This window comes from Vanessa tameamea, chromosome 18 (genome assembly GCF_037043105.1).
Source record: "Vanessa tameamea isolate UH-Manoa-2023 chromosome 18, ilVanTame1 primary haplotype, whole genome shotgun sequence".
Taxonomy (NCBI): domain Eukaryota; kingdom Metazoa; phylum Arthropoda; class Insecta; order Lepidoptera; family Nymphalidae; genus Vanessa; species Vanessa tameamea.
The window spans coordinates 8,664,630-8,685,242 of NC_087326.1; the positions used below are offsets into that span (position 1 = coordinate 8,664,630).

Sequence of the window (20,613 nt, forward strand, 5' to 3'; positions counted from 1 at the left end):
TTCTAAGAACAAACACTACGTGGTAATTAAATATCTATTAATCCGGCAATACCATAAAAATAATATTCCTTTTCGGTTTGTTTAAATAATACCCTGTTTTCCAGTAACGTCTACGGCTATCGATGGTTGACCCAAGAAACACGCAGGGTTATCTCTCGGGCACAGACAGCATCTGTAACTGCGACGCCACATGTTTTTGGGTGATTTCAATCATTAATTAAAACAAGAATTCGTCCGTGAAATTATAGATAGTGCGCGTACACGAGCTTAGCCTTAATTACTTTAATGTTAGAGTGATAGTTGTGTGACGTAGATTTTAGTATGGATTGTCGTAATATTGGTCTCTATTCATACAATTTCAATATTAATTTTTATTTTTCCTTTTAATAGAAACAGCTGACCTTGTACATAACATATGTAGATTAATTTCGTAGCTTTTGTTATTGACTAATTTTATATTATTATTTAATGTTATCGTAAATGTTGATATTATTTAGTATAGTGAAAAAATTGTTAAATTCTAAATCTACGACATCAAAAAAATTTTTGGAGCAGTATTTTTCAGTCTAGGAAGTTCATTAATGTACTTAATACGCAAATAACACTTTAAATTAAGATCTGGATTCATTGAATGAGTTCTATACAATCCTTTCTTCACTTCTTGAAATGTATATCGCCCCTTCCGCTCCAAGCCTACCTATTGACATTCTCATTCAAAAGGAACGTTTTCACGAATTTTATATAAGTTAAATCACATCCGACCTTATTTCGACAAATAAATACGCGTGGTGTAAGTTTCGGAAATCTATTTACTGGAATCGTTTGTAAAGCTAACCTGTATCAATTTATACTGAACGTGCGTATATTAGGTATATTTTATTAAATGTCTTTGTAGAAATCTACTTACCTAACATTGTAAGTATTTTATATTTTGCATTTCACCGAGTCTAAAAATTTACAAGATAAGTAACTAAATTTGATTGTCTGTTTGAAGGCTAATCTTGTTATTCTCTAAAAATATCTTGTTTATTTTTTCCAGATAATACTTCAATTTATAAATAATTATCTTCTGTGAAGTTGAGAACCACACAGCAGCAGCTTTACTGCTTTGTGGTTGAGCTGAATTTCATGAAGTATAAACTACTTTTTACGCTTTTAAGTACTCTGCCGATACTCTGGAACTAACATAACTCACTATCTATTAAACCTAACACTACAATTATCACTGTTTGGTAACAAAATAAAAAGGGGCAGAGTTTGTGATTATATAAGATAAATAAGATGTGTATAACCTTAAAGAAAAACATACTTCGTGTAAAAATAAATTGATATGAAGGACATTCTAAATTATTAAACTTGTTGGCAATCCTTAAAAATACATCGCTTAATAAATTTAATAATCTTATCGAAATCGAAATTCGTTATTTGATATGGTTGGTCTATTTTTTAGGGAGAGCTATTAATTGTATATTAATTGTATTGAGGACCCTATGTCGAACACCTTAATTGTATTGATGCTCCATTAACCGCTATTAGAAGGGTAGCGATCGAATAAATTATCTTACGTGCTTTAGTTTTGCAATATTATAAATTGGCAACGGTACATTTCACTTTATTAGTAGAACTTCTTTCACCGCAAAAAAGAATAAAGGTCATTGTAACATTTAAGAGAAACATTTCTAATGCCAATATGTTCTTCTGTAGCAAGAAGGTTCACGCACTTTTCTTTTCAAATTAACATTAATCTATAAAGCCCAATATGAAAGAATTATCGATATTTTCTTTATCAGAAATGTAAATAACAAGTATGCCACACAGTATAACCTCGGGCGAACGTCATAATTGCTAGATATTTATCTTCATTACCATTAAGAGAACATAATTAAGGATCGAGGAAAATATCAACATCGGTGAACAAGATAATTTGTTCCTACGCAGCAATAATTCTTCTACTATTTTCATAGTTAACTTATTAACGAATCATCGAGCTTATTAATTTGTCGCCTAAAGATACACTGATAAACATTTGGTAAACAGGGAATATTAACAGTGTTAAGTTATAATTTATTTTCTAGCTTTCTTTCTACAACAGTTCAAACATAATTGATGTTAAAATAAGAAAAGGAAGTATTCATTATATTAATGATAAATAAAACATATTTACGAGTGCTTAATTTTTTGTATTTGTAATTTTTTGATGCTTGGTTGTTGTATAAATTATTAGTAGATGATAACTTCAAATGGAGTTCGTAAAAAGCCACCAATGGTTAAAAGTTACCTCTAGATTTCTTCTCTTTGTGTCTAAAACGAAACCACAATTACAAATATAATCATATATGTGTGTATAACTTAATAATGATAGTTAATATTCGGTCGTTCTAGGGTAATTATAGCTCCAAGGGTGTATTAAGATTAATATAAGGTTTGGTGTGACAAAAGTCTGATTTTACAAAGGCACTTATGATTCGGTGTTTGTAAAGAATTATAAAATAATTTCCTAATAAAACCAAAAACTGGTTGTTATTACCATAATATGAAATATTTAAGGCATAATTACATAAAAAGAACGGAGAATTTTTTATTTAAAAATTTAGAACATCAGCTAAGTAATATATAAATTTTAGGAATAATTTTAATTTAAAATAGTCTTTTTTTAATAGGTGTTTTATGACACAAAGGACAAATAAATATGGTAGTAAATTTTTTTATTTTCCGTGAGAGAGGTCGCAACAGATTTTGCTATTATATTCAGTACATTTGTATGTTGTAACGTATACCTTGCAATTAATTAATTTAATAAAAATATAATTTATCGTTAACAAAATATAACATTATGAACGTAATCTTTGTTGAAGTTAGTCGTAAACAGAGGAACGAAAAAGTCATGAAAAGGTCCTGATAAAAATCTCGTGTAAACATGTTTACCAACAAATAACTCTTTAGTTCCCGGGGTGCAACATAACATCGATGCAGACATGTCATCATTAAGCCATGTTTACGAGGCGCTATCCAACTGAAACAATTGACGACAACAGCGGGTCCTCAGGGATAATGTGTGGTGTGTTTTACAAAAAAAGGCGGAATCTATTTATCTGAAGATACCAGTTTCAAGTTTAGTTAAGCTTATATTTTACTGAGACAAGCTTAAAATCTAATGACTCATATAATAACGTTGGTGACAATTAAAATAGATTTGTTCTTTTAATATTCAGCAAGAATATATACATTAATAATATGGTAATGAAAAAATAAAAGAAAATTAACAGTTACATTACCTCAAACTAAGCCAGTTCACATTATAAAATATAACCTTACAGCAATTTATTGTGTATATAACATAAGAACATATATTTAAAAAAATCGGTAGAAGATGCAGAGTAATCCAACATCTCTACGCAAAGCTAAAGGATCAAGCAGATCGGAAAGGGCTTGATCGTCGATAATTTGAATCGCTCTGCGTTGGATACGGTCAAATGGAAGAAGCTGGTACTAGGAAGCACCCGCCCAGAGGTGAGAGCAGTACTCCATGAGAGGCCGAATTTGGGCCTTGTATAGTCTTAGACGATGGGCCGACGTGAAGTTTTTGATGCCAATTTGGCTTTACCTTTCCATTGACCACGGAACTGAATGAGACTCGAAACATCAACGCCAAGTATTCAAATACTAGCTGTGGCGGCTATTGGAATCTTTTCAAAACGAGGAGACACGACAAATGGTGATTTTTTGCGGTTAACGCACAAACTTGCGTCTTTTTGGGTTTGAAGTGGACTAGGTTTAGCCGGCCCCAGTCCAGACTTTGTTTAATGAAGACTCGATTTTAGACACAAGTTTGTTCCGGTTTCCGTTGATGTTTTCCTGTGAAATATCGGCACGGCCGGTGTATAAGGTGTCTACGGTACTGTCGTCTGCATAGCAGTGAATGATCTTTATGTGCAACAAGTCATTGATATGCAGAAGAAACAGAGTGGGCGATAGAACGCAGCCTTGTGGAACACCAGAATCGACGAATTTAATGTCAGAGAATGCACGTCGGTCGCTAATCAGCTGGTACTCCTCTAGGTACCGCACGAGCTGGCAGTTTATAATGGACTCCATTACCCTGGAGAAAAAAGAGGTGATGGCTATAGGTCTATAATTGGACGGGTCTGAGCGGTTGCCCTTTTTAGGGATTGGATGCACTAAAGCAGTCTTCCAGGCGTTAGGGACGACGCCGAATGCATAGGATTGCTGGAAAAGATGAGTTAAGACCCGCGCCAACTCGGGAGCACAAGTCCATAGTACGATTGGATGGATGCTATCGGGTCACTCGACTTATGAATATTCAAGGAAACAAGTGCCTTACGAACTGCACTTTGCCGGAATTTAACCTCCGACATCGATGTATTACAACGCGGGATTGTTGGTGGTGACTTTTCTCGGTCATCCAGAGTCGTGGTCGATGCGAAGAAAGAGCCTAAAAGATCAGCTTACTCCTCGCGGTATAGGCCAATGACTCACCGTCCCTGTGCAGAAATGGAAAAGAAGGCTGACAGAAATTTCCTAAGAAGCCTTAGCGAGAGATCCGAACGCACGTGTTCCTGAAGGAAGGCGCTCCAGTTTCTCGCCAATTCTACAAATGTACTCCGTTTTCGCCTTATCAATTACGTTTTTGAAGGACATAGAGGCAGAGTTCTTTTATGAATGCGCTGGTGTTTACATCACGAGACGCCGATGTGTTAGCCCAGTCTTGGTAGCGTTCCAATTTTCGGCGTGAAGCTATTTTGCAGCAACAACCAAACCAGGGCAGGGACTTGCCACCGATGGGAACCGCAGAATACGGAATGAACAGTTCCATACCTTGAAGCACCACATTGGCGACAGAGTCAGCAACAATGCTCGGATCATCCGGCGAGAAATATACCTGCCTCCATGGGTAAAATGCAAAGAAGGACCGCATCCCATCCCAATCTACTAATACAATCTACTAATCTACTTGTAGTGCCACACTTGGTGGCAGCCCATGAAACAAGGTCGTGAGTATTGCGCAACCAGCACCGTATTCCGGACGAGACTGTGGTCCAACGAGCCCAGAGGGGGATCGACGATAATCTGGTAGCCATCCGGATTGGAAGTCAGCAGAAGGTTCAACAGGGCAGGTTGCAACAGGTATGAATTCTCCGCAACCTGTATTCGCGTTGGCGAGGTGACCAGTTGTGTCAAAACATATGCTAAAGCGAAGTCGAAAAAAGATCTACCCGCATGATCGGTAGTGGGTGATCCAAGCCATTCGGCATGGTGGATATTAAAATCGCCAAGAATTACGATCTCTGCCGCTGGGATCTGCTTCAGTACGGAATATGTAGCCATTTGTACGTGCTCGTCCAGTCGGTCGGTTTCGGCATTACCGCTATGGGGCCTATAAAGGCATCTCTGACGTAAACGCACACCCCAGCTCGTGGTACAAAGAAATGTTCCAATTTGTACCCTGGGTAGGAAAGAAAGGTGGTATCGTCAGGTGAGGATATCTGGGTCTCGGTAAGAAAGAGTAAGGCCGGCTTCACCGTCTCAAGGCGAAAGTAAACGGAGTTCAAGTTGGAGTTGGGTCCCCTTATGTTGCAGAAGTCCACAGCGAGGGTGGTAAGAGTTGCCTTAAGATGCCTGCTCCGCTTGCCCCGAACAGTAGCGGGCGCAAAATTGTCCCCCCCCCCCAGAAGGGGGCAGTCAGCCTGGGCATTGTTACTCAGGTGGTGTACGTACTGAGCATGGATGCCCAGAGAGGGGTTGTCCACCGCAATCGCTAATGGTACCCTCCTGGTGCAATATTACCGAATTCTGCACAACCATCATGGTTTGGGGAGAATCGGGCTTCGGAGACTCTCACATACCGGACGAAACGCGGCAGCATAGCTACCACTTTACGCATATTTTAAGTAAGAGAGTGGTACTTCTAGTGAAGGTATGCAGCATGGAATTACATGCAGAAATATATTTGAAGTAAATTTGATTTTATAATTTTACTCGTTTTGTAATTTGTTATTACAAACATTTTATAATTTATTTTTCTAGTTTTAATCAAAACATTAACTAAGAAATCATTACAAATAAATTGTCAATTAGTAAATAAAAGATAAAAATGTCGATTCGATGACCGCTAGAAGATTAACACTTGCCCCTGATAAGATGAGGGCGGGCCGCCCGCCCGTTCCTAACCAGTAGCGATTCAACGCGCGAACCTTACTCACGCCTGCTAGTGAAGTGGTAGTGCAGTGATAGTGTTGTGCAACTTGTATCGGATGCCAAAACAATAATTGGTAAGATAATTTGATAACATTTTTTTTTTGACTTCAGACCTAATAAATACATAGAAGACATTTAAAAAAAAAACTTTTTAAATCTCGCGCTTGTTTGGTATTAACAAGATATTTATTATAAATGTTTGTCGTCGTTGGGTATATCGGTAGTTGGCATAGTTCTTAGGTCAAGGAATATTAGTTTACGTATGCTTTTTGATAACAATGTTATTCTATAAAAAGTATATATTCACTTGTGTGTCATTCGATTTTTTTTTTAATAAAATTGTTTACGTTAACTCATTTTAGACGAAGTTTTAACATCAAAAGAATCCCTTTTTACCCTTACAGCTTTATCTTTCACGGGTTAAGGCAATTACAACTTTTCAATAAAACTTAGCCTTTACTCACATCGAAGTTCAGAGATCAAATGCTCGATATTGATATTTGTTGAATACGAAAGTGCCTTTTCTGTCACGAAAACTGTTTAGACATGTTATATGTTTAATTGCAAAAGTTGCTGAAACATAAGCTACAGGGCCGTTTTATACATAGGTCTACTTTATGCAAAGAAAGACAATAATTACTTTATTGAATAATAGAGATTATCATATAATAATACGTTTTAAATGTGTGAATTTTACGATAACCACTTTGTGTTAAAATTTCAAATTTGAACTGAAAACCGAATTTACAAGATGTGACCATAAAATAGCTTGAGCTAAGTGATATATTTAACTGTTTAATTTAATAGTTTGATATTTCTACGATGTTCAATTTTAATATTTTTATCGTATTTAACTTAGTTTGCACTAAGTAATTTATAATCAAACTTATTAATATATATGATACTTTGAATAGTTGTATCAAAATCAATTACGTTAATTTTATCAATCAATCCAGAAAGTTGAACCAGCAATATATTCGGTGGTGCTGATGCATTGATCTTCAATAAGATAAATTTAGTAGAATAAAATTAATCATTAGAAATTATATATAAATTTTAGATTATATTGAGTTGTAGATCTGCGATAAAATAATACATTTTAATTTATTAATGATGAAATATACCAATTATTATAGATGTTTATAATGCGCATTATTAACATCTATAATTTTAAATATTTCGTACTTTAAATTAGACTAGCAAATTCGGTGGCGACATCGATCGTATTAATATAGCTAAAATAATATGTATAGAGGTAGGGGACGACCAAAGAAACCATGGATGGATTGTGTGAAAGACGATATGGTTAGAAAGAATCTTACTTGTGAGATGACGTCCGACAGAGAAGTATGGAAGAAGAAGACATGCTGCGCCGACCCCAAGTAGAATTGGCATAAGGGCAGGAGGATGATAATGAATTGAATTATGCAATACTATTGCTTCGCTGAAAGTATTGAGGTTCAAACTTAAAACTTTTGAAAGTATTAATTTAAATAGAAGTTACAACTTTCAGCAGTCTCCACTCGTTAACATCTAAGAAAATGTCATATTTATGTCTTTTGTGTAAATGTGTGTACTTATCATGGATGGAAAATTAATTGTTCAGTTTTTGAATAATATTACTAAAACCGCCATCCTGCGTTTTCGATTTTAGCTCTTATGTAATTTAAGCACCCGTTATTCCTCACAAGGTAAATTATTAAAAATATTCTAAAACGTTTCATACAAATGTTACATAATTATTGAACGTCGATTACACAATTCGAGCGTACTTACATTTGATGAAATTCAATAAAATGTAATCAAGCCCTGAGCTTTGAGAAGGTAGATGGAGCACGGTGTAGCATTGAAATTGAATCACACGGACAAAACCCGAACAAAACAGCTTTTTTTAACTCAATTATTGTTAATGGCACGGTCTTCGACATCGTGTGTTACATATAAAGATTACTAAATATATATTATCTTAGTTTTTGTCTTACATTCGAATGTTAGACGAATAAATTAATTATTTGATGGTATGCAATTGCTTATGATCGCTTATATACACATTTGCATTGTAAGTATTTTACTTCAATTCCACATTGTCAAGGTACTGTTGACAATGTGTTCTGTGTTTCTTAATACTCTGAACATCCAAAGCAAAGAAAGCTTGCAAAAACCAGCCGCTGCTGATATCACAGTGAGAGAGTGGTTTCACAATGTAGAGGTTTTCCACATACATAACTCCTGCTTATAGTGCGAAAAGTCATTAGCTATTCAGAGGAAAAAAAGCTCACCTACCTTGAAACAGTATTTCAAGAATACCTACAAAGTCTTTTAAATTACAAATTGATATTTGATAGTATAAATACTGATGAATGCCTCGGTTAATGCCCTTCTAGAAATCAGTATTGTCGTGAACTGAGTATAGAGTATAAAGTATACAGAAATCAAAATGTTATGTTAAATAATTTTTAAGATGAGTGCGAATATAAATATAAGGTTTTTTATTAATTTTTGAATATAATCATATTATTGCTAAGTAAATAATCCGATATACATTTAATATTCTAAGTTATCAGGCTGCCTTTGAAGATTTATCTGAGCTTTGAAAGTGTAAAAGTTAATAAACTTATAAATGTTGTCATAGGATTTTGTAATATTATATTAGTTCACTTTTTAATAGTAATAGTATAGATCTCCTGGTCGATTTTGGATACGGCTAGTATTCTCAAAAGAGATTAGCTGACTGCACAGATCATATTATTTAGATGTACAAGTGTGTATTCCCTCACTCTGATAATGTCATGGAAAGGCAAATCACAACTGGAACAAGTTATGAATCAATAACTTAACGTGCTTTTTGAGACACGGGAACACTGCTAGACTCTAGGTTACTACTTCCCGTCAACACAACATAACACTGGATTTGTTTTTATTAACCTGACTCAGGACCTAAAAATTCTGTCTGAGGCTGCCGTAGTAGTAGTTTTTTTCTTCATATTGGTTCTTATTCGTTAGTTTATTAGGTATTACAAATGTATTTTAAAGCTTTACATGAAGCACAGCATTTTCATAACTAAATGAAATATTCAAATTATTATTTCTTATTCTGCTGACTTCTAGGTGAGAGGTAATAATTTCGTCTGAATTTATTCAGTTGTCTTGCCGATTAGGCACAAATTTTAATGATGCTTTTTGATTCTAATAATAATAATTAGGAGTATTAAATCTATCCCTGAAGTAAGAAACAGCATTTTGCGCATTATAGAGATCAATGGGCAAATAAATAAAATGATTTTGCAATAGAGCAATTAACGTTACAAGATTATTTAACTTGTAAGAAAAGTTCATTTCTGAATGATATTTAATAGGTATACATGTAAAAACTTTTCATACATTATGTATTTTATTATTTACAGGATTTTAAAAATATCTCGGCTATGATTTTTTAGGTAAATGTTAAATTACTTCTGATTTAACTAAATATTACTCCTGCATAAACATTGAGTTATGTAATCATTATTTTTTCGATTATATTATGAATATTTTTTGTTATCATTATGAAGATGAAAATTATGATGAGCTTACCTTTCTTAAATTTAAGTCATTTTGACATCGTCTCGGCAATTCTCAGAAATGACTTCCATTAGTTAGAGGTTTGTTACATTTAAATAATGTTTTGTTGTTCATAATTTTACGAAAAGCTTTATACTTTTTTATAATCCTTACTACTATTAAAGATGTAAAAGTAACTCTGTCTGTCTGTTTTATAATGCTTTTATGGTTAAACCACAGAACTGATATCGATGAAATTTGATGGCCATTAGCTTGAAAGGATATAAGCAACTTTTTTTGTTATTTAAAGGATGAAGGTGTGATCGTAAATTTATTTAATTTAAAAATCGATGATGAATGATAGTAAAGGTTTTTATATCAAGGTAGTTTGTCATAAATTTCCATTTCCAAACTTCCTTCCTTTCCAATAATTAAAATATTTTACGTCTCTAATAAATTAAATAGGTATTATTATTATTAGAACTTTTAACGTAATTTTGATTCCTCAATGACGGTTATTGAAAAATTTTTATCACAAAAAATATTCCACACGGACGAAGCCGCGAGTTGGGCTCGTAAACATAAATATCTTAAACGAGAAACGAGATCATTCTTCAAATATAACATGTTTGTGTTTGAGAAAACTTTTGACCAAAATTTCCCGTTTTTCGTGTTTATAAAAAATAATATATATTTAAAAAAATGACTCATAATTTTTACTTCTAAGTCGAATGGGAAGTAATTCTAAACAAAAAATTCAAATCGGTTCATAAATGACGGATTTCTGAGGTAACTTACGACTTGGACAACATCGTGCTTTGGGAATGTAAGGATTGCCTTCAGGCTTAAAAAAAATGTGAGCATGCAATCCTGACAAATAAAAATTTTCGCCGGTTTAACAGGCCCGATCTTTAACGATGGTAGAATTTTGACAATCAATAAGAACAATGAACTATTCCTTCTTTCCTTCTTCAGAATTGATAACCTCCTTCATTATTTAAAGTCGCATCACTGGAGTTGTTGTTTACTGAGAAATTTGGAAAAAAAAGCAATAACTTTTTATCGGCCCTACCTGGCATTAGAAACCAGAACCTCTTGATCTGTGGCCTAATCTAACCACTAGATCAATGAGGCAGCCTAATGTTTTTTTACAATATTAGTACGATTACAATAATGTTATTTATTTCTAACGTGTTTTCTGTTTACAATATTGCACTTATAATAACTCCAATAAATCCGAAGCTCATTGGTTTGAGAATATTTCCTCATCCGAGTTCAGGCGAATGGAATATTTCATTGATGTATTACTAGCAATAAAGCCTATAACAGTCGAATTACTGTGATCTCATAGCTATTGATATTTGCCAACCAATTGATATGAATTCTACTTCTTTTAAAACTATTTCAATATACAGAACAGAGATGGATTTTTTTATCAATAACAACTTTCTTGCCGCTAGTAATTTTATTTTAAAATAATAAAAAGAAATACCCTTTTAATAACCATCTAATGCTAAGGTCGCGGAATACAATCTAAGCAAGGACTACTGAGTTAATAAACTCAATGATAAAATCAATCTCAACTCAAACTTAATAAAGTGTAATGAAAATTGCTTCCAATTTATATCATTGTTTCGTTATCTGCTAATGAAAAAGATAAACTCGAAATTCACGAATAATACGTTCGCGAAATGTCAGAATGTGATTTGCGATATTGTTTAATAATAGTTAATGCATCAAAATATCGTATGACCGTAAGTCGGTAAAAATTTAAAACAATTTTCCTCGAATGAGGTCCGAAGAGCAACATAAAAGCACTGCTGTACCTGTCGGAAGGAATTCTCAAACGTGTTATAAAATATTTATATAGATGTTTGCCCAGTAGTGGCCATTTATTGGGTGTTATTTAATAAAACATAAATTGTATAAATAGAAGACCCGATATGATGTCTTTGTTTTAAGCTATATTTTATACATATATATAAAATGGATTAAAAACCTGAACTTTAAACATAATATAAATATTTCGTGGTAGCGTTTTGTGGAAGCCCGTCTGAGTACGTACTAACAATTCATCAGATATTTCACCGCCAAGCATAAGACTTAGCATTGCTGTGGTCCGGTTAGAAGGTTGAGTGAGTCAGTGTAACTAGGTATAGTTACAAGGAAATAACGTTTTAGATGGTTTCCCAAGGTCTGTGGCGCCAATGTGTGGCGTAAAACATGGTTAATATTTCTTGCAGCGCCAATATCTATGGACGGCTACTTACCATTTGGTGGTTCATTTACCCGTCAGCATACATATATCACACATTGGTGATGCAATGGGAATGTCAGAAATAGAATTGGTTAAGATTTCTTACAGCGCCGGTGTCTATGGAACTAAATACATTCAGCTGTTGTTTGCTAGTCCTACCTCCTTAGTAATAAAGATCGATATTTGTTATTTCATAAACATAACATAATTTCAAATGGTTTAGAGCCGTGTTTTGTTGTTCCATCGAACAAAATATATTATTTCTGAAGACTAACTAGGCTTACGTATCCTACAACAATAACTGCGTATTCAAAACAACAAAATTATTAAATATAAATACATAATTAGATTACCGAAATTTATCACATTATACGTCGCTTAATAATTTAAAGATATAAAAAATAAAGTAAAACTGTTCCTACATGTAACGTTTTAAAATAAAACGCATCGGACACGAAATACTCTGTTATGTGTATTGAGTAGCGCACGCCCTTGGCTTTAGAAGTAGTTTATATCATATTTGTTCAGAATTTAACGGATTTATTCCATTTACGACAAAACTGCGTCAATTACAGTAAAACATCTATTTAATATACTTTTATGTTTCTTAACCTTTTGATATCGATATCACTGAACTGTTCTATGAAATTCTCTTCGAGTTCGAATCTTAGAGAACAGAAGATTGATTTATTCTGTAGATTCGGCTGTCTTTGTGATTACAGACGAAAAGAGTCCTTTTAATTTTAATCCCTTTTGAAATGTTCAAGGTAAGGTAAACAAAAACTAAAGTAATTAGATCCTTTAATGCTCTTACAACTGTAAATATACACATATTAAAAGTAATTACATTCAGTGTATGTTAATAATTCATTATTTCTTTGTTATATCAATATAATCGGTGCTTTATTTACATAAGAATCATTAATATTAAGTCCTTAAAATATGAATTGAAAATAGTTAATGTATAAATCTTGAACACGTGGAACGGTGGTAGGAATGCTAGCAGCATTTCCCCTTTGAATCGCAATTCCAAGTCCAATTGTTTCAACTGCAAATTAAATATAATTAAAATAAATGAAATCAAATACAATTTGCTTATAGACTAAATGTAAGTAGTGCTCTGTGTGATTTAAAATATATCTATATACATAAACATGTTATTACAACAAGGATGTTATGGAATTTTGGATCGAAATTATTACGGATTATCCGATTGTTTCGGATTGATTGAACGTAAATGCTTGACTTTATTTGTAGGCTATAAAAAAACAATTTTATAATAAATATCTTCATATCAAATTCGGTTACGGTTTCTGATAGATTTTTATTTCGGATATCCGGTAGTTCCGGCTACGGAGATCCATAACATCACAGGTGAAGACAAAATAGTTCAGTAACTTTTCCTCCTTTGTTTGTCAATCGAACAGGTTTTTGTGGTACCCTTCGACGTTGTTTTATTAATAAAATGACAATAATTATAGAATTTTCTTCTATATGTTTAAAGTATACAAAATGATATCATCGACTTCGACCATTAGGCGACTACTAACTTTAATAAATATATTTGTATAAAGAAAACACGTACGACCTTCAGGTATAATTCACAGTACATATATCATCATCCTCCTGCCCTTATCCCAATTTTACTTGGGGTCGGTGCAGCATGTATTCTTCTTCCATACTTCTCTGTCGGACGTCATCTCACAAGTAACATTCTTTCTAACCATATCGTCTTTCACACAATCCATCAATCGTTTCCTGGGTCGTCCCCTACCTCTATATCCATCCACATCCATTCTCAAAACCTTTCTCACAACATGGTCCTCATTCCTCCGCATAACATGCCCATACCAAGACAGCCGGTTTCCAGATAGCTTCTCGGTTACCGATGCCACTTTCAAACTTCCTCTTATGTACTCATTCCTTACTCTATCCATTCGCGTATCACCACCCATTCCTCTCAGCATTCTCATCTCCGCCACATGCAATTGTCTTTCAGTCATCCCTTTTATAGCCCAACGGTCTGATCCATATAGAACAGCAGGTCTGACCATGGTCTTATAGATCTTCCCCTTAAGTTTGAATAATTCACAGTACAGTGTCCCTTTTTAAAATGATTGATATCAAACTGAAGCTCCCAAGTAGATTTGTTTTGACGACATCTTTTTTCTCTATGAAAATGTTCGATTGTATTCGATCAATTTAGTATGGCGGGTCGATAAAGAACATGTCCATTCGGTGATTATCTAAAAACTTACCGATGACAGATTTTTTTACAATTTAATCTTAATATAAAAAAAAGAACAGGAAAAAATTGTTTGTCCTAAAACACATGGTTTGGATCAAAGAGTTTCTCTCTCCGAACTTATAAAATTTATTAAATACCGTAAAACATAATACGAAAATCAACCAATTTTTTTTAAAAGAATAAGTTTCATTTACATATTAATTATTTTCTTTAATACGGTCACAGTACCACCGTTCGGAAACTCAATTAAGCACACATTTTAATTTTTAATTTCATCAAAATTGTTAAAGTCGTTAAGGAGAGCTCAGTGACAACTGTTGAATTTCAGGCTCAGCCCAGTTGGTAGTTTAAAGACTGTTCAACGTGATTTATAATATATTACAATTTAATGACATTAAAGGAAAATTTTACTTTCTATTAGCACACAGAAAACCGTAGTAAGGCGCTTCAATAATTTAAAATGATAGATATAATTTAATTACTAATTATAAGTACTTATTAGTTGATATTCGTATATATATATATGTGTCTGTGTATATGTTATTTTTTATTATAAATTAAATATGTTAAGTCTTAAGATCAAGTATTTTATTTCAGATTAAAACTTAGATTATTTTATTTAATGTAATAATACTTATTCCCTTTAACTAGTGTACGACGTACCTACATACGTCTAAAAAAGGAAAGTGGTTTGGTCCTTCACAGGAAATCCGGTTCCATACCCAGAAATGTTAATGGTTCAAAATTATTAAATTCGAATTGCCAATAAATTGTTTTTAATTTAACAAAGAGCAATGAGGCAAAGTAAAGAGTTCAAAAATTGTATTAGAAGGATTGTTAAGATCTTAAAAAGGAACATTTTTGTAGTTAATACATATTCCAAAACACAACAAAATTGTCAACATATTTTCTACATTACCTGTGCCTTTAGAAAGCCTTCTTGGATTAAAATCTTGGTCAATGTAATCCGTTTATTAACAAAAGCATAGTCTATATAAGTAAATGCTACATATTGCTTAAGGGTCCTTATCGTGACGCGTCACAAATTTAAGAAACATTTCATATAATTCTTGAACAATAGTTGATGACTGTTATGAACGATAATAATAATTGTGTATTTAATTCAATACGTTAAGTTTTTTTGTATTTTTAACATTACATATTTTTAAAAGTTTATCGTTACTGAAACTAAATGTTGCGTTAATTACATAAATTCGCAACGTCTAAAAGTGTTGCTCAGTTTAGGTTTATTAAATTCATGACACGTCTATATGAGAAGTGTCAACCCATAAAATTAGGTTACATCTGATAACTTATTTATACGGGTAGTTTTGTAAAATACTTAATCAATACTCCATTCCAATCGAAGAATGAGCACAGATAAAATAACCATAGATTTATTAATTTATGCCGTATTATTATAGCTCTACTATATTTTGTATTTACACACAGATAGTTCTTGATTAATATATATGTTATATTTATGCTATATGTTATATTTAGATATAAAACAACACGATTTCACTAGGTAATTTTAGTTCCAAAGATCCGATAGCGACTTCGCCAACATTCAGAAAAACATTTTTTCGCGAAACAATAACGACCAATAATTTAAATAACTTCTTGTAGGAGGGTAAACCGCTTCGTTATGTAACGCGTTACGACATTTCTCTTATTAGCTGAAGTTATCACTTCTGTCCGAACTTGCACACATACATAGGTATAATTTTTTTTCGTGCTCCCTTATTTATAACATAAGTGCAATTACTGGCACGTACAATAAATATAAATACATACGAGCAGACGATCCTTTAACGTTGATGTCTCCATTTCATTTCGTTGATAAATAACCTTCAACCAATAGACACAATTGATCCATTATTGCCGAGGCGGACAGCGAATATATTTTAAAACAAGATAAAATTTCATCAATCTCACAAAAACTCCCAGGGCAATGAATGCTTTTACAATTTTGTTTTTTGCGACTTATTTACGTACGCGGCTTTACACGTCTATCGAAGCATTTTTTAGTTGTCATTAATTTGATTTTAATAAATCTTTTTTTTTCAATTGTCAAAAACTATTTAAGACAACGCTAGCCGTAGTAAGTTGTTTTATAATTGTAATTCATTAAATAGAGGCTTCTCTTAATTAGTAGTTCAACATCTTCTTGGTATAAAACGAAGTCGCTTCTCGCCGTCTTTTCACTCAGATCTTTTAAACTAGGCCATATTATATAGAACTTGTACATATAACTATCAAACAGCAGTGAATTTAAAAGTAGATAGATATTTACCCTTTTTTATGATATAGGTAGGCGGACGAACAAATGGGCCACTTGGTAAGTGATCACCATCACCTTATTGGTATTGAGATATTTTGTTATTAACCATCTCTTACATCGCCAATGCGCCACCAAGCTTGGGAACTAAGGTGGATACTGCTATTTAACTACCCATGTTGGCCATGTGGTTAGCGCGAGTGTATATACTTAGACTACCAGTGTACTTCTGTCGTACGTTGAATTAAAAGTACAGACATAGAAATAAGAAGTACACGGAACGAATATGGTAAGAATAGTACAGATGTAAGTAGGGAATATGACATACTTGGTAATAAATGCGACTGTGTGTGAGGAAAAAAGGTCTTTCATAAAACAGAACGTTATTGTAAAAATACAATATTTATAGGATTCTTATAATAATTATGCAATAATGTCGTCATAGCTGATTCGGCCACACCAACGATTCCTAAAGGAAACTAGCTAGAAGCGTAGGATATATTATAGTGTATTTGTAAGTGTGTCCATCACACATACACACGTCATTCCCTAGTCTCTCTATCTTCTCTCTCATAATCCGATGGAACGGTACTTGCCCGAAATCCCGTTTAAGAATCTTGAAATTAGTATTCTAACCACTGGATCATCTTTGTTTGGGAGGCTTTAATTAGAATAGTGATGATAAAATAAACGAAAGTGATCGATCAAAATTTTTATTTTCAAATAAATACAAAATTATGCATATTGAAATTTAAAATATTTTAATAAATCACGAATATTGAAAATTAAAGTTATATTAATATTTTATGGAATTTAAGCAAAGAGTATTTTTTTTTTTTTAGAATACATAAATGGTACATATTATGTATATCTAATATATACTGTTTATTTTATATAAAAAAATAAAAAACGGACTTGTTAGTTAAAAGTTATTCGTTTATCTTTGAAAATCATGCCTTTTGAGGGAACCGGTTTGAGGGAACCAAAAAAAAAACAAATTGTAACATTTTAGACATTGCCGGATTAGGGGGTTGGCAGTTTGGAAGGCAATCTGCTCTAGGGCGTCCAAGGAGAGGGCCCCCGCAATAGAGAGAGAGATTAAACATATTTTTGACAAATCTGACTTACAGAAACGAAAATGTTCAAATCAATTTGTATAATAATAATTAAGGCCTCTACTCCTTTGTTGCCCGGGGGCTTCCAGACTCTTAAATCCGTCGCTGTGGGGGACACGGTAATAATTGCAGTAACCTACATTGACATATGTGACCACTAAACATTACATTATACGTTTTGCTTGAACAATAAAATACATAAGATATTAGACATACCTAATAAAATAACATGTCATTTAAAATCATCTACATTAGATGTAGCTAAATTATTAAATAATAATGTTTCTAAATGCGTTATTGATTTTTCATTTGAAACAGTTTCTGCAATAGATATCATAAAAGTATTTAAAACTATCAATATTAAAAAAAATTAAGGACATATGGGGCATCTCGGTAAAATTTATTAATAAGATCATATACGATATTGCTCCGTATATAGCAGTAATTTTTAACCAGAGTTTAGACACGGGTTTATTTCCTAACTTGTTAAAATGTAGTAAAGTTTTACAACTTTTTAAGACTGGAAACAGAAGCGATCCCAGTAATTACAGGCCTGTTTCAATACCCCCATCTTTAAGTAAAATATTCGAAAAAAATATTTTAAATCAACTTCTCGTCCATTTCGGTACAAATACTATTTTTTATAGTTAGCAATTCGGTTTTACAAGAGGTCGCTCGACAACTGATGCGGGAATAGCATTTCTTAAACATATTTACGATGCTTGGGAAAAATCACAGAATGCTATTGGAGTATTCTGTGATTTGTCTAAAGCATTTGATTGTGTAGAACACGAGACACTTCTGTATAAGCTCAAACACTACGGTATTAAAGGTAAAGCTCTTGATCTCATTGCTTCATATTTAAGTCAAAGAGTCCAGCAAGTTTTCATTAATGGCATGAAGTATTCTGTATTCTAGGTTAAAAATGGGTGTTCCACAAGGATCCATTTTGGATCCCTTTCTATTTCTTGTATATATAAATGATCTTTTTTATGTTAAAGGTATTTGTGATATAGTATTGTTTGCTGACGATACTTCATTGATTTTTATGGTAGACAGGAAAAAAACTGACTATAACGATGTGAATGGTGCATTATCACAGATACATGATTGATTTACAGTAAATAATTTAGTTTTGAATACTCAAAAAACAAAATGTGTAGTTTTCACCCTACCCAATGTTAGAAAGCAAAAAAATAATATATCTTTAAATGGTGGCCGTCTTGATGTAGCCGATACTACGTTTTTTTTGGGAATAGCATTGGATTCCAAACTTCAGTGGAGTCCTCATTTATCATCCTGACAGGAAGACTCAGCTCCGCAGCATACGCGGTTAGAAAAGTTAGACAACTAACTGATATTGATACCGCTCGTCTATTATATTTTGATTATTTTCACAGTATTATGTCATATGGCATATTACTTTGGGGTAATGCTGCAGATATTGAATCTGTTTTTATTTTAATAAATCATTCTTGGGGCAAGGTATCCGCTTCTATAATAAAATTTCGCAGACATTTTTAACTTTGCCGTTTCATAGATTCAAGTCAATTGTAAAAAATACATTGGTAAAGAAGGCATATTATTCAATACAAAATTATATTGATGATAAAAAAGCGTGGAGTTAATGCTTGTTGACTTCCAGGCAGGCGACATAACATACATATATAAAAGTATTTAACTAACATGACTGTATTTTTAGATGTTGAAAAAGAGTAACTCAGTAAGTTTCTGTCGGTTCTTCTCGGTAGGATCTACATTCCGACTTGGTGGTAGCTTTACTATGAATAGTTTGTTAAATGACGATTCAAAAGTGCTTGTAAAAGCCTACTTGAATAAAGTATATTTTAATTTTGATTTTGTCAGTCCGTGTGGGTGTCAATACCGATTGAGTCCGGTGGTTGCCTCTTCTTATCGTTGCTTCTAATCCTTCGTCGTCAATGCCTGCGTCGAGACAGCTGTTCGGCGATAGCAAGAACTCACGAGGCTGTAGACGCTCGTCAGGTGGTCTTGCATGCAGAGGGGCAATACCGTAGAGGTGGCCGCACACACTTTTGTCCGCGCGAAGATTGTTCAACATTGCCACGAATGAGAATGATATAATTGTATAAAATGATAGTTAATATAAATAAAAAACAAACGTCAAAATGTACTAACTACTTAGAATACAATTGTGACCATTTAAAATTCTATTCCATCAAAAGTTAGATTATTAATAAATGACGTATTTATTTAATATATTATAATTTTCCTAATAGTGAGTATAACTGGCTGTACAACCTGCGGTTTTCTAAATTAGTTTAGGAATTTCACCGTGTATTCTGTCTTGCCGATAAATATTTTGCTACGATTACAATAATATCTTAATAACTCGATGTTAGGGATGATTTTGGGTATTATTGGCCTTGAAGAACTTTGTCTTGCGTAAACGAATGTAAATTTCAAGATATTGTACCAAATATTAACAACATCATATATTCAATATTATTGCTTGGTCATTATATTAAATAGAGATAAAAACTTTAAAATACTCGTAATTACTGCACAAAATAATAATCTCGGGAAATTGTTGGCAAGATTTCTAGTAGCGGTTCCGTTCTTAACATTTTCCACAAAAAATAAAATATTGTTCATAATTAGGGATTTTTTTAAATTTGTAATGTGCAAAAGGTATCATATCCTAATCGCTAAAATCAGAAAATATATTGTATGAGTAAGTATATGTGTATGAGTAATTCGTTGCGTCCCTTAGTCATCACTTTGACCGATCGACTTAATAGCTTAATGTGTATTTTTTTCTGTGAAACCTTTAAGAACCCAATCCTAAGGAGAGTGTCGTATCTCCTTAATCCGTCAACAGTAAGAATTGTAATGGCTTAGAAATTTATACATACGCATTTTTCCGAAAAAGAAACAATTTTGGAATTTTTGCTACGTCCTATCTGTGATTAATTTG

At 32.9% G+C, this 20,613-nt stretch overlaps 1 protein-coding gene across 1 annotated transcript in view; it reads left to right on the top strand.

The window, feature by feature from the left end:
• The first annotated feature begins 6,177 nt into the window (after positions 1-6,177).
• Positions 6,178-20,613, top strand: part of LOC113397710 (adipokinetic hormone/corazonin-related peptide receptor variant I) — a 50,418-nt gene continuing 35,982 nt past the window's right edge. Inside the window, exon 1 of the mRNA XM_026636166.2 lies at positions 6,178-6,290. The gene's annotated coding sequence lies outside the window, so the exon portion shown is untranslated. The remainder of the gene's footprint in view (positions 6,291-20,613) is intronic.